The sequence below is a fragment of the Taudactylus pleione genome, unplaced genomic scaffold (assembly GCF_031769625.1).
Source record: "Taudactylus pleione unplaced genomic scaffold, aTauple2 ptg000090l, whole genome shotgun sequence".
NCBI lineage: Eukaryota > Metazoa > Chordata > Amphibia > Anura > Myobatrachidae > Taudactylus > Taudactylus pleione.
The window spans coordinates 3368082-3388792 of record NW_028284492.1 but is presented as its reverse complement, the minus strand read 5'-3'; positions in this window follow the sequence as shown (position 1 = coordinate 3388792).

Here is a 20711-nt window from a genome sequence, read left to right as displayed (position 1 = left end):
CAATAGTGCACTTACTGTGACAGCAATATCGGCAGAGCGGGGTTGCTGACGGTGTCCTCAGTACATGGAATGGCAGTGCTGCAGTGCTGGCAGTGTCCTCAGTGAAGGGTACCGGTGATGTCGGCAGTGCGGGGGTGCCAGCGGTGTCTTAGTGCAGGTTTGCTGGCTGTGTCGGCAGTGCTGGGGTGCCAGCTGTGTCTTTAGTGCAGGTCTGCTGGCTGTGTCGGCAGTGTGGGGGTGCCAGCTGTGTCTTAGTGCAGGCTTGCTGGCTGTGTCGGCAGTGCGAGGGTGCCAGTGGTGTCTTAGTGCAGGTTTGCTGGCTGTGTTGGAAGTGCGGGGGTGCCAGCGGTGTCTTTAGTGCAGGTTTGCTGGCTGTGTCGGCAGTGCAGGGGTGTTCTCAATGCAGGGTGCCGGCGGTGTCGGCAGAGCAGGAGTGCCAGCGGTGTCCTCAGTGCAGGTTTGCTGACTGTGTCAGCAGTGCAGGGGTGCTGGTGGTGTCCTCAGTGTGGGAGTGTCGGCAGTGTGGGGGTCGCTGACAGTGTCCTCAGTACGTTGGGCAGCAGTGCAGGAGTGTCGGCAGTGGTGGTGTCGGCAGCGGGGGATGCTGCCAGTGGGGGTACCGGCGATGTTGGCAGCGGGGGGTGCCGGCGGTGTCAGGCAGCGGGGGATAATGGGCGCCATCTTCTTTTCTTCTTTTGTGCTGTTTTTGATGGGCTTAACGCTGATTGGCTGAGAGCCATGACAGATGGCTCTCTCAGCCAATCAGCATTAAGCCCGCTGAAAACAAAACCTCGCGACTCGACAGAGGGGTTGCGAGGTTTTGCCTCGGGTCAGGGATCCGGGGCAGGCAGGGAAATCCGAGCTGCGCTCGGATCGCTCCAGATCCCCGAAATTCGGGTGGGCTTGGATCTCTTAGATCCGAACCCACTCATCTCTACTTATTATGCACAATATAAGCTGACTCCTACCGCTGCATGTGAGGACAGTTTTACACTTGCCAGTTTTGGCAGTCCGGGCAAGAAACAGGCGGTAGCCGGATGGGTGTTTTTCAGACACTCAATGCCTTTCACAAGCTGCAGCTTTTAATATGTTTTTTCTTTAGCTATTGGGCATGCACAGCAGAAGCTGCTGCTGCACAAGCCCGGCCGGCACAAGCCCGTGTGTGTGAAAGGAAACATTGTTTCCTATACACCACTGGCATGCAGGGATGGCACGGGCATGGCAGCCGTCCTGCTCATTGGATACTCCCGGCTGTTACACGGCAACCATGCCGTGCCCGGGCCATGTAAAAGGACCCACCTGCCTCCCTGCTTTACTATATTTCACACCCAGCAAAAAAAACGGGCGGCATTTTGCCGCCTGGCCAAAACCAGCAAGTATGAAACTAGCCTTTAGCAGCCTATTTACATGCAAAGACCCAGTTTGATGCAACTTTAGAATACACAAGCTACAGACAAATATTAAATTCCAACTTCCAAGTCTATTGTTTATGTAACAAACCAGGGCGACTTTTACTAATCTAATACGGGGCACTAGCTCAGCTACACAAATCTCTACCATTAGAAATAAGAGAGGTGTTCAGATGCATAAAGGAGTAGAAGTACAATAATGGAAGTTTTTCAATACTTTTATACAAAATTATATTTTCAAGATACTATACTTGTAAAGAGGACTTCTGGGCGAGACTCTCTACTAGAGATGAGCGGGTTCGGTTCCCTGAGAACAGAACCCACCCGAACTGCGGGGATCCGAAGCAGATACGAGTCGGCTCGGGTTTTCCTGCCTGACTCAGATCTGAAAACGAGGCAAAACATCATCATCCCGCTGTCGGATTTTCACGGGTTATGGATTCTATAAAGGTCCTGCGATTCGCCGCCATTTTTCATTCCGGCTGTGGAGAGTGAAGAGAAAGGGAGCTGGGAGCTGTGCCTTGCTGTTGTGTTATTGTTAATTGCACGCTCATGCTGTGCATAGGGGCTGGCTACTGTTGTCCATAAGGGCTGGCTGGCTGTTGTCTTCTATAGAGGGGCTGGCTGTTGTCTTCTATAAAGGGGCTGGCTGGCTGGCTGTTGTCGTGTCCATAGGGGCTGGCTGGCGGTCGTTGGCCTGTCCATAGGGGCTGGCTGTTGTACTGTCCATAGGGGCTGGCTGGCTGTCTTTGTCCTGTCCATAGGGGCTGGCTGGCTGTAGTGCTGTGTTGTCCAGGGGGTGCTCTGTCCTTCAGGGGTGCTCTTCACCCACCCCCAGTGTGAATTTTTTTTAAAAAATTAGTGTTAGCCACACTTGTCATCAGTGCAGGTGTGCTTTGCTGCTGTCTGTTAAGGGGCTGCTGCCTCATTTCAGGGGTTCACCCCAGTGTTTAAAAAAAATTAAAATAAACTTTTTTTGTGTGTGTCGTGTTAGCCACACCTGTCATTGGCGTAGGTGCACAGGGGTGCTGTGCTGCTGTCTGTCGAGGGGCTGCTTTCCCAAAAATAAAACAAATTTTTTTGTGTGTGCGTGTCACGGTGTCAGCCACACCTGGCTGTCACTGTCATCGGAGTAGCTGCGCAGGGGTGCTGTGCTGCTGTCTGTCGAGGGGCTGCTGCCCAAAAAATAAATAAACATTTTATTGTGTGCATGTCAGCCACACCTGGCTGTCACTCTCATCGGCGGAGCCGCGCAGGGGTGCTGTGCTGCTGTCTGTCGATGGGCCACTGCCCAAAAAATAAATAAGCAATTTTTTGTGTGTGTGTGTCAGCCACGCCTGGCTGTCACTGTCAATGGCGTAGGTGCGCAGGGGTGCTGTGCTGCTGTCTGTCAAGGGCTGCTGGGCCAAAAATAAAAAAAACTAATTATTTTGTGTGCGTGTTAGCTACACCTGGCTGTCACTGTCATCAGCGTAGGTGCGCAGGGGTGCTGTGCTGCTGTCTGCCAAGGGGCTGCTGCCTCTTTCAGGAGTTCACCCCCAGTGTGAAAAAAACACTCATTTTTTTTCTGTGTGAGTGTTAGCCACACCAGTGAAAAAATAAAAACAATTTTTTTCATTTTATTTTTTTAATTTTGATAAATATTTTTATTGCATTTTGTAAACAAAACCAGTATTAAAAAAAAAATCTCTTTTTAAAAAAACAAACATGAATATTGCAATGAAAACTTTTTTTTTAAGTTATTGGTGTACAAAAGGTTGTTTTTTTAATCTTAAACATAGCATAGCATCTCAAATGGTCCTTGGCTGTGGCCCCCAAATCATGAGGCTTGGTGCAAGTTTTCTGTTCTCATTGTTTTTTTTTCCTCTTAAGTTTAGACTAACCTCTCCATAGATGTTAGATTACTGTGACCCTTGTATCCAGCCCATCTGTGCTCCCCATGTTTATTTGCCCCCTCCCCTTTAGAATGTAAGCTCTCACAAGCAGGGCCCTCTTCCCTCATGTGCTTATCCTTCACTTAATTATACTCTAATTTACAACAGCACCCAACCCTTGGTTACAGACACCATGCTGCTTATCTATGTGTTATGAAGCAATGTATAAATCTTGTATCTGTCCTGTATTATTTGTACTTTTAATTTAAGTTTTTTTGTGTGCTTATTTGTCTATGTACTGTGTAAGGCGTTGCGGAATCCTTGTGGCGCCATATAAATAAAGGATAATAATAATAATAGCAGATATGTTATCCTAACAGCTTATAAAGTTATATGCTCTAAAAAACTAAAGCATATATTTACAAACCTGTATAGAGTGGACATCCTAAATTCTAAAACTGTTCTTATCAAAAACATACACAAAAGTAAAGATTATAAGTCTGGTGTGTTATAGTGTGTTATTATTATGTGAGAATGTAGAAAGCCAAAAATTGGGTGAACCACACATGGCTGATTGATCAACCATGGCGACTGGATTAATGTCATAAGAAAGAGGAGGCTGCAAACTGGGTGTCATGTTATATGAGTTGGCCATATGGGGTATGTTGCTGTTAAGGGATCAGTGGATACATTATTATAGTTGTTGTTATTCTGCGTTGCCATCTCCTGAAGGGTGTTTCGCAACAGACAGAGACTACCTATCATCAGCTCAGGCATAGACACTTCCTGAGGAACAGAGCTCTGCTCTCTGGAGGGAAGCCAAATAGATGGGTCCCTGTTCCAACATCTGCAGCTCTTCTCTCTCCACATCATCTATCTATAATAGATGGAAAAAAAAAATGTCATTGGGGACATCTAGCTCCTCTTTCTGTACCCTGCTCACCCTTTTTGGACAGGAAGTACAGGATGGATGGTTTAGAAGACGAAGGTCTAGCAACAGATGGGGATGGTCATTATCAAGACCTGGTCCCCCCAGTGGGTGTAGTCGGGGAGGTATTGGTTGTCATGCAGGCAGCGGAATAACAAAGGCCTCCATGTTATCTGTGCTCACTGTTCTGTATTTCAGTTTGCGATTCAGGTAGGAATAAAGTCAGCTACAGAACACAGAATCACTGGATGTCTTAGTGCATTCAGGCCAGATACGATCCATGAATTCCCAGACAGATTCCAGACAGATGAATCCTTTGCTTGTGATAATCTTTGGTAATTCCTGGCAAAGGTGGATGTTATAGCTAAACACTTTAAAGGCTGTAACTTTTAACTGCTTTATAGAAAACATGTGAATGAAATCCCTTGAAGTTCAGCACCTAGAGCATCTTTTTTCATGTTCTCTGAGGCCTCTCCTGACTGTGAAGAAATATTCTCCACACTGTAGTCTTCCATTGTGACTTTTTAATGGTGATTTCAATATTGTCCACCGGCTGAGATCCATCTCATCTGAAGGTTGGGTTTTCCCCATGCAAATGAGACAATTCACATCCAGAAGGTGACTTATGTTTAGCCGTGGTGTCAGTCTCTCTTTTGGCAGAATTTGTACAATCTTGGTCTTGGGGGCACCATGGTGAATCAGACAGATCCTCCAGGGTAAACATCTGATCTGGTGTTGTATCTATTTCTATTAAACCTTTGTGTGTGAGTTTAGTCATCTGCTGCTTGTGGTGGAGCTCTTTTTCTGCTTTCTAAATGTTCTCCAGACACAACGTAAAACTTACAACTTAAACTGAAATGTTGCATTTAATGCTCTGTTCCGCTTGTTCACATATCTAAGTAATATGGTTAAGTGGACAGTGGGAACTATGGCAATTTGAAGGCCACTAACTAACTCTATTTTTATTAATGTCCCTGTACAGGTTGGGAAATTCCTTTACAGAACAAAAGGTTTGCAGGATTATTTAAGGCAATTGTTTATCTATTTTTGGAAAGCACACTGCCTGTTCCTGGTCCCCTTCTGGGATGAAAAAATCCACTCCCAGAAAGCAGGCATGGCGCTCAAGAAAGAATTCCCAAGAAAGACACAACATAAGACTTAAACCTTAAATCTGAAATGTTGCATTTAATGCTCTGTTCCGCTTGTTCACATATCTGATATGGTTAAGTGGACAGTGGGAACAACGGCAGTTTGAAGGCCACTAACTAACTCTGTTTTTATAATGTCCCTGTACAGGTTGGAAAATGCCTTTACAAAAGGTTTTCAAAGGATAATTGAAGTCAATTGTTTTTTGGAAGCACTCTTCATTGTCCCCTTCTGGAATGAAAATCCAATCTTAGCCGCAGAAGCAGGATTCTCAAGAAAGACACAACGTAAGGCCTTAAATCAGGGGTAGCCAACCTCGGTCCTCGAGAACTCACATTTTCCATCCAACCTAGCTGGTGACAGGTGTATTCATTACTGACCAAAACATATAGAAAGATCCACAGGTGGAGTTAATTATTATAGTTGTGATTCTGTGAGGAGACCTGGAAAACATGCACTGTTGGTAGCTCTCGAGGACCAGGGTTGGCTACCAATGCCTTAATTCATAGATCTTACACTTGTCCACATATCTGTGCTAGTTAAGTGGCACTTTGAGGTCACTAACTATGTTTTTTTTTATGTCCCTGTACAGGTTGGGAAATGCCCTTATAGAAGGTTTGCAAAGGATTAGTTAAGTCATTTGTTTATTTGTTTTTGGAAAGCACTTTTTCTGGTCCCCTTCTGGGATGAGAAAATCAACTCCCAGCAGCAACAGCAGCAGCCATGCTCAAAGATTCTTCTGTGGCAAGGACTGATGTGAATGTATCACATTTTTTTTGTAAATGCCTCCTCCCCTCCACTTCTCCTTCATAAATTTTCTTCGGAACCAAAAAACAAAATTAAATTTACTACCAATCAACCCTCCCTGTCCCTGCCCTGCCTTCAACTACATACATACTCCAACTCCCTCATGCCTCTCTTGAATAATACAAGTGTTTCCTGGTGTGCAATGTTTGAACTGCCATGTGTTTGTGCCGCCCACTGCTGCAGTCAACCAGCCTAAACTAGATGAACAAAATCAATATTGTGAGCTGTGAGATGGTCAAAATTGACTGGAAATGAGTGGAAATAAATGTTATTGAGGTTAATAATACTGTAGGAACAAAAAAAGGCCCATTTTATGTGATTTTAGCTGTTTTTATGATTTTTTAAGAAAAAATGCAGATCCAAAACCAAAACTGAAAAACAAAACACAGAGGAGATTTTTGGCAAAACCAATCCAGATCCAAAACCAGGGGAGATCCAGATCCAAAACCAAAAACCAAAACACGAGGGTCAGTGCACATCTCTACTCCCTACCCCCAAAATTTTGGAGTCTCGATCAGAGTTGCTCTTAACCCCAATTACTAAAGAGAAGATCATCACATTGCTGAAACCTCTCATATCAGGTGGGCCTTAATGGGCTTTCAGGAGAGTTCTATAAAATATTGGAGAGAATAGCAGATACACTAAAGGGTGTATTCAATTACATTCTTACAAATCACACTTTACCTCTGTATTTCAATTCAGCAAATGTAAGGGTACTTCCTAAACTGGGCAGTGATTTGTAAAACCCTGGATCTTACCGCTCAATCTTATTACTGAACACGGATTATAAAATGTTAATTAAGATCTTCGCTGAGCGATTGCAGCTCATTCTGCCGTTAATCATATCCCCTGACCAAACAAGAATCATTTATGGCAGGCACTCTGCTGTTAATGTTTGTAAAGTTATTGCAGTAGTCCAACATCATGTTCGTGCAGGTGGTCCCAGTGATCAGGTGGTTATTTCTATGGGGCTTTTGACCTGGTCACATGGGATCACCTGTTTGAGCCAATGCTTAGTTTTGTTTTTTACTAATGAAGTAGTGACCATGACTAAAACCTTATACTCCTCTCCACTTGCACAGATTTGAAGTAATGTATACTTATCGTCTCCATTTGAAATACAAAAAGGAATAAGGCAGGGCTGCTGTCTGTCGCCACTCTTTTTTGTCCGCTCCTAAAATCACAACCAGCAACAGGCTTTTCTGAGCCTGTCCTGGTTGTGAAAATACAGGTGACAAAAGACGTAACGTCCTTCGTATTTTGCACAACCAACACTGGGCTCAGCAAGCTGGTCCTGGTTTTGGAAATACAGGGGACAGAAGACGTATTTTCCAAAACCAGCACCGGACCAAATCCAACTCTCAGGTGTTACAGCCTGGTTGTAGAAATATGGGGGACAAAAGGTAATCTACATATCTCTTCTAAATATACTACATTCTGGGGTAATCCATGTTTTATACCGGGATTAGAAAATGTTGGCTTTTTGCACTGGAAGGAAAAAGGGATCATCGCTATAAAAGATGTATACGATCCTGGAGACAGTTTACTCTCATTCTTAGAACTTAAAAATAAGTTTTCCCTCATGAACCGAGATTTCTACATGTATCTACAGGTTAGACATTTTGCCCAATCTTTACCAACACCTATGCTCCTCACAATGAATAATTATACTTTATATTCATTATTCACCTTTTGTTCTAATTTGCCCTATAAAACTAGATATTTGTAATCAGATCTTCTACCAGCTATCAGAGATTCCTTTTGGGTCTTTTGTGTGGCTAAGGGGACAACTGAAATCCCTAAAATAGATAATCCTGAGGTACTTTTGAAAGGTGTAGATCACACAATGAAAACCTTACTCTCAGCTACACTCCAAGAGGTTCATATCAAAACCTTACACAGAGCCTTCCTATCTCAAAGCCAACGGCGTCATATAGTTCCGGGTGAATGTGGATTTTGCCTAAAATGTAAAGGCTTCAATGCTTCTTTCTATCATGGGATGTGGGATTGTGGGAAGATCAAAACATTTTGGGACAAAATAATGCTGTTTATTAATGGCATATATGGCTTACACCTGACTAAAGACCCTTTGGCTATGCTCTGTGCCAATTTAACTAATTGGGAACTGCAGGGGCACCAGAAAGAACTAATCCAGTTTCTTACTCTCACTCATCTTGTGTAACTGGACGGTGCCTACACCTGCGTTCTTAGCTGCAGTTAAATATATGCTACTCCAACATTTATACTTAGATAGACATAACTGCCTGCCTCAGATCAAAGCAGGAGTCGTGCGAATGCGGCAAAAATGCAGTGTATTCATTGACTCCTTAGATCCACCTACGCAGAAACACATTTTTCAGCCATTTGATACCACTACATGGTACTTATATCGAACATTAATGTTTGTTGAACCATACTGAGGGGTATATTTATCAAGGTTTGATTTTGCATTCGATTTTATGGTCGATTTAGCTCACCTGAAATTGATCAAATCGAATGTAGAAAGCACTGTAAAAATCCCACATTTACTAAAATTTGATTTTGGAAGTCTTTTCTAAATCGAATTCCATTTGGTTTGATTTTCAATAGTGATTTCTTGTTCAATTTTGCAAGCCCATGGCCAAATCGAACACAAAATCGAACTGCAAATCACCCAAATAAAAGACCTGCTTCATGCTGATATTTTTAGCCTGAGCAGGTATGACTTACACAGATGCATGCACAGATCAGTGAGATCCGCGCATGCTGCTGTGTGTAGGACGTAGGGGTCCCCCGTAATTTGCAAAACCAGCACTGGGCTCAGCGAGCTGGTCCTGGTTTTGGAAATGCGGGGGGCAAAAGAAGTAGGGGTCTACCATATTTTCCAAACTCAGCACCGGACTCTTTCTAGCGGGGGTATAATGCCATAGCCGGGGTACCCTTTCACTGGGTCCCCTGGCCAAAGCATTATACCTGACCGCCAGTCAGACCAGATCTGCAAAATCAAAATCGAACATTAGTAATTATACCATTGAGACTCTGGGAAAGGGGTATAGGGGGGCGTTTGCCTTTGATTTAGTCCTGTATCTTTTGGTTCTAATTATTAATTATTATTTATCTCATTTATAATCTCTCCTTTTTATTTGTATCCTGTTCATTTTTATGTGTTGTTGTTCTTTTAGATTTACTCATTTTATGTATGTCTTTCATATGTCAGTAACAGCCGTATATTGCTTGTTTATTCATTTACAAATTCTGTACCACATTGACCTATTATATGTATGGAAAAGCCATGTTTGATGCTATATATTGACATATCCTTCTTATGTGGATTCATTTTTGTCTGTACCTGAACATATGTTTTGATGTAACTTGCCCTTTGAATATCTCAAATAAACTTAGATTGTTGTTAAAAAAATCCCCGGCGCTATAGATAGATAATAATCGCGACTGGTCTGCGATTAAAAGTACATAGACCCCTTAATCTTACAGTCGCAATAGGATCAGTGTAAAATATCACTCATGATAAAAAGCTGATAAAGGAGCAATGTAAAATGCCACTCTTAGGGTAAGATGTACTAAGCCTTTGAAAGAGATAAAGTAGAGAGAAATAAAGTACCTACCAATCAGCTCCTGACAATTTTCAAACACATGTGGGCCGTATTCAATTAGAAGTGAAAAGCCGTTTTCCGCGAAAAGTATCGCCGATCAGGGCTTTTCGCGTGGTCGGAACTTATCTCCAAATTGAATTCCAATGTAATAGGAAATTCAATGCAATGTAATAGGTAAAAAAGATTTGCCTAAGAATAGCATTTGAAAAGAAGTGCGAAATTTGTATTTTGGGGTGCAAAGGTGGGGAAACCACTCAGAAACCTTGGGACAGCCCCCCAAAGGACAACTGTGTAAAAAAATCCCAGGGAAAATTTTTAAAATGCCCCAAAAAATTACTTTCATTTTGGGGGCGAAAAAGCACAAAGTTGGGGGACAAGCATAAAAACTAGCAAAATAGACTTCTTAGGGGTCTGCGAGGATGGGTCAGCTGTTTTTGGGATTGCAGGTGCTTGCAACAGGTGCGTTTTTGAAATTTTTAAAAACTTCACTTTACAGACTTTAAACTATGCTAGCACCCATTTTCAAGTACCCCAAATTTCACAGGACTTCTTATTTTCACCCAAAAAACTGCTTAATGCCATTCTTCAACACTTGTGCAAAGACGCTAATAAGAAGCTATTGAAACAACTTAAGTACCCCAAACAGTTTTATTAGGGCTATTCGGACACATCTACATTATTCCCAATGTTAGTGCATCTTTTTTGGGGGGTTCAGGCTGATTTCCTCACTTCTGACAGCACTTTCCACTTGTTCTGAGTTCGCCGCTTGCCATTTTTGCGTGGCTTGTAATTGAATACTGCGAATAGCGGGGACGCGCACAATAAGTTTCCGCGTCCAAACCACGTGATGTTGGTGAAAAGTCAGGCAGGCGAAACTTTTCCACGGATGCAAAACTAATTGAATACGACCCACAGTCTGTAAAGTGACAGTTAGGAGCTGATTGGTTGGTACTTTATCGCTCTCCACTTTATCTCTCTCAAAGGCTTAGTACATCTCCACTTGTATCTTTTAAGAGTAGCTAATAAACTAATATAATATGCTGTTTTTAACTTACTAAAGCATATAGAGGATTACCTTATAGATGCTGCCATACTACCAGTTAAATAAAAGTGTCCAAATTCATACTTATGGCCATGTAAGGAGAAAACATCCATTCATGGTTCCCAAGCTCACATGACTAATTAAATGATGTGACTTAGATGCATTTAAAAGTAATAACTGGAATTGTTTAATCAACTTATCAGTGGTTTATACAACAAGCCATAACTATAATATTAAAAAAAATGGATATATGCAGCACAATATACACTTTTTCATACAGAGGGCCTGATTCAGCAAGGATCGCGGTTGCTAATACGCACGCAATCGGCCAATTGTTGCATTCTGTTCATGTGTATACATCACAGTGCCAGGATTGCCTACCCTCCCGATTTGGCCGGGAGCCTACCGATTTTCGGGTGCCGCTCCCGGCCCCCTGGAAAGCCAGGCAAGCCTCCCGACCTCCCCCCATAATAAACTACAAACCCCCGCAGCGGGGGGGGGCGTGATGCGATTCGCGCTGAATCGCATCATCGTGGCCACGCCCCCTGCATTGTGTAGAGGGTGCAGGGCCATGATGACGCAATCACGCGGCCCTGCACCCGGCTCCACCCCCAATGTGCCGTGAATGACCAGGCACGCCCCGCTGTTAGCTGACAATCAGCTCCCTCCCGATCTCATGCTGATGACGCCATCGTGCTCAGGCACCGTCATCGCTAGTGTTACCATCACCAAGGTTACAGAGATAAACACAACTGCTAGAAATGGACACAAAAAGCAATTGTCTATTAGCAGATACTCACAAGCATTATTAACCTCCTGCTCCTATAGCAACATATATTCCCCAATAGCATAACAATACAATTAAAAAAAATATTGCACCATCAACCTAATGCTAATAATTATAAATCAGGAAACCAAAAATCTAATAAGTAATAAAGGCTAGAGATTACAAGTCTCCGAGTCAATCACTGGATAGTTTATACAAAACATTGCCTTTAGCCTATAAGAAACATGAATAAGACACACACTCATTTAAACCTTTAGGATGCACGATCATCTCCCCTCAATAATGGAGGTATATGATCGATCTTCCTATAGCGTAGGCTACTTAGCGGATGTGTCTGCTCGAAAAAGTGACGTGCAACAGGTTGCTCACAAGTGCCAGTAACCAGAGCATTCCGTATGGCGGACCGATGTGCCACCATACATTCTTTAAACTTTCTCTCGTTCTTACCTATATAGGTAAGACCGCACGGACAAATAATTTGATAGACTACAAAGCAGGAATTGAAGTTAAGCTGGTGTTTGATAAATAATTTTTTGCCACTATGGGCCCAAATGTAATAGGGTGAGAGTTTAGAATATGTGAGAGTTTTCTCACACTTTTTAAACTTGGCCAATGTAATAGAGTCCGAGAACAAAGCAACAGAGCAAACTCGCATGTATTTCAGACTCAAAAAACTCACAATTTAAAATTGAATTCTCATTTTTTCCCATTTTAAAGATAAAACTCAACCAATGTGAGAGTTTACTGCTAAACTCTCACTTTTTCTTCACCCTATTACATTTGGCTCTATGTGTGCAAAAATGTGTCCCCGGGTATTAAAAATTGTCATATAACACATGTGCATTTAATGCAACCTAATTTTGTAGGAAAAACAAACTTGATGTTTGTTTTGTACCCATAATGGAAATATCGGTTTTAACCAACAAATCTCGCAAATTCCTGCCAGGAGAATAACAAGGCATTAATTGGCTACCTGTCAAATGTAAAGCTTCGTCTGTTTCTATCACAGGTCAATTACGTTTCGTGATTTGATCTATAAAAGGTGAGGCCACATTGTACCTACTAACCAAGGGAACTCGTGCTTAGTAGTATTCTCCCTATTTTGCTTGATCAACAATTGGTCCCTATCCAATGCCATGACTTTGAGCTTAGTGTCCTGCAATAATTTACGAGAGTAGCCTCTAACACTAAAACGTTCGAACAATTAATCAAGTTGATGTCCTGATCATTATTAATATACCTTACTCTCACCTTCTGCGAGTAGGGTAAACCCCTAACTAAACTCTTCGGGTGACAGCTCGTTGCCTGTAATAGAAGGTTCCTGTCAGTAGGCTTAGAGTATAGTGATGTGTTTAGTTGGTTCTCCTTAATAGTAATATGTACATCTAAGAAATTAATCTCATGTCTGTTTAAACTATAAGTGAATCTAATAGGAACATCACTATGATGGTATGCTTCCATTACCAGACTAAAATCATTCTCATCTCCCTGCCAAATAACGAGCCAATCGTCAATAAAGCGGGAATATAGCAAAATATGTGATGAAATTACAGGATTACTGAAGAACAGGTCCTATTCTACGGTGAATATAACTATGTTAGCGTACACCGTAGCAGCACGAGACCCCATAGCACATCCCTTCACTTGAAGGAAATGTTGTCTGTCATAAAGAAAGAAATTATCGGTCAAAATTAATTCAAATAAACTTAGAATTAACTCAATAAATGCTGGCTCAAAAACATCCTAAGTAAAAATCTTTTGACACAAGTGAGGCCGAATTCATGGGTTATTGACGTGTAAATGCTAACCACATCCACCGCGATCAGCCAACAGTCGCTGGGGACCATTGGAAGAGCTTTTAATTTATTGAGTAGAGAGGTTGTGTCCAACAGAAATTATGGGTCTTTTTGAATAAGAGGCTGAAGTAAAGAGTCCAAAAACACACACACACACACACATATATATACATATATATATATATATATATATATATATATATATATATACACACACACACACATACATTTTAGTAAATATTGCTTATGAAATAGTCGAGAGAAAATGAGTAATACAGAGTTACTGTAAATGCTCTATCCCCATAAATTTACATTTTTGTCATAGCATTTCCTAAAATTTCTATGGACATTATAGTTTTCTATATATTTTTTGATATTTCATAGGTGTTCTATTATTCTAATTCTAAATGTTATTTTTGTTTTCCCTACATAATTCTTCCCAGATTCTAATAAATATACCACATAGGTAGTATTACAGTTAATATATTATTATCTAATTCTATTCTCTTTATTGTTATCAGAATCTTTTGTTGCAAGGACTTCGTCAGGGGTGACCTTGCCCTTGCGACTCGGCATTGGGTGGCTTACCTCACTTTCCAGTCTGATGATTTTGCAGCCGTTATCAGTTCCTCTGTGGTCCAGTGGTCCACACCTGAGTGATCTGGCACCTTGGATATTCAGATTAGCCTTTTATCAAGAGCTCGCTTATTTTATTCTGTTTTTAAATACATTTTCGATTTTAGCAGTATTACACCAATTTTTCATTTTTTATTATAGCGACCACTGGAGAGTACTTTTACTGGTGCAGGGCGACCTGAAGGAATTCCATCTTCCAGATATGCTTTCCTATATATTTCAAAAATGACTTGTATAATCATCATTTCTGTTGCATTGTACTGTATTTAAATGATATGGGGCACAATTAGCACTCCCTTGTTTTCATTATTCAGATATATTTATAAAATGGAGTCTGGAGGTCTTGTAGGGTACAGTAATTTATTCGATTACAATAATCCTTCTGAACATTAAGAAGGAAATTGTTATGTCTTGTTCTGGTGCATATTCTTCTGGACCGTAGTGTGTACTGCTTCCAACGAAACATTACTTGAGGCACAACAAAATAAAAATGTTATAAAATATTAATTATGTATGTGCATAGGGAAGAAAACTGTCTCAATTATTTAGTTACTCTTTTTTGTCAAGGTATCTGTAAGTAAAATGGAAGCTTGGATGAGTGGACACTAACACTATCAGCATTTTTATTGTGTAGCATTTTTATATTTTGGGGAAACAAGGCAAAAAAATATGAAATGATATGAAAAGCACTCGTAAAAAATTAGGAACTAATCTACCTGGTTTGTGTTTTCCGACACCTAAGGCAGTGCGCACTTCTATCTGTGACTGTCTAAATCAGGGATCACTGCAAGCACTATAGGTACTAGACTCTCTCCCATTGTGACCCTACTACGGGGCTGCACTGATTTGGATGACACTACCCCCGAATCCTAAGGTAGTCATTACCACAGTTCACGGTAGGGATGTGCAGGCTCGGTTCTACTCGGTTCCGTTCGTTTTCTTTTACCGAATCTTATTGGCTATCCAAAACTCGTGACAGCTGATACCCAATAAGATTCAGTAAAAAAAAACGAACGGAACCGAGTAGAACCGAGCCTGCACATTCACGGGGATATGTGCAACTACCATGCACTAAATGCTACCACTCCCCAACAGAACATGTATTTATTTCTAAAAGGTGCTATATTCCCAGCACATGATTTTGTTCTACAGAAGTTTTATGTTGCCATTTCTATATATTTATTTACATAATATTCTAATAATTTCAGTATTATTTTTATGTATTATGGTCCTCATTGCTGAACACAGGTTGCCGATGATCGGGAATCTGTGCAGGCACCTGACCCGTTCTGCACATGCGTAGAACGGGTCTGCGATCCTGCACTGAGACTGGCAGCAGATTGTCAGTGATTGACAGTCTGCTGCCATTTGTGGGCGGGGAGGGGGCGGCAATGGCCTTCATTTCCAGAAACGGAGGTGTGTCGCCGCCGTTGCAGCTGATGGAGATTTCCTGGCTTCTTCCTCTCATCTGCGGCGGCTGGCTGCGTGACTCCATGGATCACCTTAGTCGGCCGATGTTCAGCAGATTATCCGATGCTGCGTTGGACAACACAGCTCGATGCCTCCTGTACATTACCATATCTGCAAAGACGGAATTGCAAAGCTGCTTGCCAGCAGCTTTGCGATTCCGTCCGAAGCTGAATCAGGCCCTGTGTGTTGTATGAGTAATAAATGTTATTAATTTAAGAAGCCTATTAGTTGGTTTTACGACTCAAATCTGAAAACTGTTTTATCAAATGCTTTGTACTATGTGTGAGTGCGGCGATTTTCTTTTATCTTAGTTTTTCTTTGGACTTTTGGCCTGGGTCTTTTCGCCTGCAGCAGACATATAGGACCTGATGCAGATGTGCATGCAAATCCCATCGCAGCTGTGATTCCGTATGCAGCAGTTCTGCGAAAAATATGCAAATGTTGCAGCCGTGGGAATTTGTACTGAGACGCCAGTAGCACCATCTGAAATGCGCCATTGCGTACAAAGACACACCATCGGTCACATCATCTATCTTGTGTGCAACCCTATGGTCGCTTAGACCGTCTGCTGCAAGTAAGCCGTCGGAGCCTTTACGACTGCGTACAAATTCGCATCTGCAGGTTGAGATAAGCCCCCCAAAATGGTCTTCACATGCCTGTATTGCCTCACCACCACCCCCCCGTAACCTCCAACAAACGCCCTCTGACTGTCAATCACACTGTATCCCGTCCAAGTACTCACTGCGGCCACCATCGATAATATAACTTTGGTGCATACGCAATGTGACTTATACTCTTGCGCAGTGTAATAATAATCGACCTCTGAATCAGCCCCATAGCATAAAACTGGTTGTTTAAATTTTGCTGCATCGGTGAAATCCTCGCTCATATCTTATTCACTAATGTTTCCTGCATCTTGTGGCATGGTAAAGCTGGAGAATAAAGAAAGGATGCACAGTTAAGATTGCAAAAACCATAAAAGTTGCCACAATTCTGCAAATTATGTAAAAATTATGCTGTGCGATATAAGGATGGCTTCAAACCCTGTTTTAAAATGGCCATGATCTAAGAACTATGCGCCACCATGTCACTGTGTGTGAACGCCACAGTTGGAGACAGTTACCTTCCACTTTGCTTCGGTGAAACCTGCATTTACTTGCGACCCACAATGCCTTCCAGAGGCCCTGTACCGCTAACTACCTTCATGCACTCACCAGCTGGTGAGCTGTATTACACTCCTCTCCACTCTTGCTCCATTCCATCCTACAAGTGTAACAGTGATTAGGATTACTGTACCTGCTTTATCTCCAATAAAGCACCACACTGGTTAAGCAACTGGGCTGTTCATAAATTCATGGCACCACTGGTGTGTACAGGAATTCTGCTACACATACAAGCCTGTACAAACATTTTTCCAACAGGTTATGGGCTCAGGCACACAAGTTCCAATTTCAGAAGCTCCAAGCTATTAGAACACCGACAGCAGCAAACAGGCTAGATCCTAGGCACATGCACAGCACAGTCTGCAATAGAACACAGAGTGAAGACAGCACAGAGTGTTTCCAGTGCAGTGTGACCACAGAGAAGCTGATTAGTGCACATAAGCTGCATAATTATGTATGTAAGAAGCATGTATGCAGGGGCTACACCCATACTGGAGTTTATCAAGCTAAAAGGTGCAGATTATTATACTGCATGTAAGTTTTTTATGCAAATGAAATAAAAGCATGAAAGGTTGTGGAAAGTAACAGTAGACCCAGGTGCAAGTCCAAGCCCAGATGATGCAGAAAGAGCAATGGGTAAGTGTAGAGCAACATGTGTACTCTATCATACATGTGGAAAGCATCAAAGAAAGCATACCAAAATGGAGGTCTCATGAGAAGGATACATTTAATAGATGTAGTATACAATATTAACTTATGTGAATGCAGCAGTATGAGTGATTACATTGACAGAATGATGTCTGTTTCTCAGCAACTATTGTCTATTGGAGTGAAAGTGGATGATGAGGAGATTGATATGGCAATGCTACAGAACTTTTTTCACAAGATAGGTCAAAAAGCAATAAAATCCAATGGTAAAGATAAATCAGTCTTGAGTGTTACAGATAATCACAGAAAAGATTGTTGGTATATCGATTCTGGTGCAACAAGGCATTTTAGCTGCAATGAGGAATGGTTTACCAAGTTAGTCACATGTGATACCATCAGACTCAAAGGGATTGGCAATCAAGTCCTTACAGCTACAAAAATTTGAACAATTGAAGCCCACTTAAAAATAGGGATTAGAGCAAAAGTCACAGAAAGCCAAGATGTGCTTTATCTACCAGAGATGGAAACCTATCTTATAGCCATCAGTGTCTTAGAGCAAAGATGCAACAGAGTTTATTTTGCTAAGGGAAAGTGTATTGCGCGAAACAGAAAATGGGCTGTCATATCTACAGGTAAAAGGGATCAGCAATTGAACATCTTTCATACACAGCACTGTTATGAAATGACAACTATGGGGTCAATTTATTAACATCTATTAAATGTATCAATCATTGCTCCGTTCGAGTGCGATAGCCTCCGGCGCCGGCATTTCTGTTTGCAAATCCAGGAGGTGCAAGCAGCAATTTGCGATAAACCCATGGTTAGGGTGCCTCAACCACAGTTTGAGTGCCCTAACCAGGACTTTAAACTAGTTTAGCTATTTTACACGGCTAAACCCGTCTAATAGGGCATGAAGACCCCGATAATTATTGGGCGCCCAGAACAATTGAATTGCAACACTGGATGCCCATTATTATCACCGCCCACACAACAATTGTTTGGAGAGGAGGGTTTTCGCGAACATATTTGCAAATGCTGGTTGGTTTTGTAAGTTATCTTATTATGTTGTCCTGTGTCAATTTTGTTTAATTTTGTCATTATTTGTGTGTGTGTGTTTGTGTGTGTCTGTATGTGTGTTTGTGTGTGTGAAGAGTATGTGAGAAGTGGTGTTGAATGTGTTTTTTTTATTTTCTTTCATTTCTCTTGTGTTGTTTGTGGTGATGGCGGAGGAGACTGTAAGGAGGAGGGCTGTAGATTTGGAGTTGTGTGAGTTGGATGTGGAGGCGTCAGAGGCTGATGATGATGGGTCTTTGGTGGGGGCAAAGACCAAGAGTGTCTGCAACGTGCGGTTCTTCTTTGAGGAGAATGTGGCCCTCGTGAGAGGGGTTGTTAAAAATTATGAGGTGTTGTTTGGCCGCCGTGCCTCCAGAACTAGTGGATGCAAAAAGTCCATTATATTACACAAAATTCTGGACAAGGTCAACTGCTCTGGCTCACTGAAGCGCAGTGTGGAGGTGAGCAAAAAGGGATTCAGCAACATGAAACATTGCGTGAAGCAGAAAATGGCCGCTGCGGTGTGGCTGGAAAGGCAGACTGGGGGCGCATTCCCATTCCAGCAGGAATGACTGGAATATGAGGAGCGACTGCGCAGCATACTTCCTCCTGAGGTGGTCCAGGCTATCCATGTGCACGACTCTGATGCTCTGCCCAAACAGAGTGAGTGATGTCTTATTCATTAACTTTGTATTGTTAGGTTAATGTTTTGTGTTTTGATATGATATCTGCATGGTACTTTACAAACAAACAATGTCCTGTGTTTTGTGCATACATGGAAATTATTATTATTATTATTATTATTATTATTATTATTATTATTATCCTTTATGGTGCCACAAGTGTTCCATAGCACCTTACATAGTACATAAAACTAATAAGTGAACAAAAAAAAAACAAGTAACTTACAGTACAGTGAAGGACATTATATACATAGCTGCAATAGTGATTAAAACACTCACAATAAGCAGCAGGGAGTTGGCAGAGAAGTGTTAGGTGCCCTTATGAGGAGTAAGGAGTAGAAGAAAGTGTAAGGAGAAGCACATGAGGGAAGAGGTCCCTGCTCGTGAGAGATTACATTCTAAAGGGGGAGGGGCAGACAGACAGGCGTGACACAGAAGGGGAAGATAGGGAGGAGAGAGTATTATGTGGGTTAGGATGTCATGTTATTTAGGAATCGTAAAATAAAACCCCCAAAGTACTTCTTTATTTGTTCTCCTAAAAAAGGCATGTATATTTCTTTCTACCATTATAAAATGTTTAAAACGTATGTTTCCATGTTGGCTAAACATTACGGCTATACAATGTACAGTTGCTGGTCTGGTATTGAAATTATTAACCTAGTGTACATAGGATCCCATTCTCAGAGTTCTACACATGTCCATGCACATGTTACCAGCATACTTGCATATTTAGTATTTTGTTTATAAATACCTTATAAAAAACATTCTTGGATTTAAATATATTAATATATTTTTTAACCATATTACAGCCTAAACAGGGCCGCAACTAGGGGGGAGCTAAGGGGGCATGTGACCCAGGTGCCGGACTTGAGGGGGTGCTGGGGAGAGGCTGCTGGGAGGCTAGGTTGCTGCTCTTGTGGGTTTGGAGCCGCATCCCGGCCTTGAGAGGCACAGAGACACTGTCAGTCTAATGCGGTGTCGGTCACAAGCCAATCAGTGCTCGCGGACCGGCAGCCAATCAGCAAAAGCTGCCGGTCTGTAAGTGGCACCACATTACCATGACGGCAGTACTGACAGCTCCCTAGTGTGTGGCAGCCCCGTCCCGTGCCACCCCCAGCTCACCCACAGCAAAACCCTGGCAGGTAAGAGAAGGGAGATGGGGCCTTACTGTGGCTTAATGTAAAAGAGGCCTTACTGTTGCATAATGTGTAGGAGCCTTACTATGGAATAATATGTAGGGGGCCTTACTGTGGCATAATGTAAAGGGGCCTTAATGTGGCATAATGTAAAAGGGGCCTTACTGTGGCATAATGTGTAAGGGGCTTTACTGTGGCATAATGTATATTGGGCATTACTGTGGCTTAATGTATAAGGGGCATTACTGTGGCATAATGTGTTGTAAGGGGAATTACTGTGTCACAAAACCACACCCCCTTTTCGTCCTCTATGGTGTATGGTTTTTTGGGGGCGCCAAATTATGGCCTTGCCCCTGGTGACAAAAATCCTTGTTTTGGCCCTGGCCAAAAGTACAAATGATAAAAAGCAAGCATCATAGGGACCCGTAAGGCAAGATGAGGAGCAGGCAGGTAAGTACATTTACAGGATTGTGGTTTGTTTACTCTACACAAATACTTGAAATTGACTTGTTTCAATTCTTTAAGGCCCATCTTCAGCGTGCC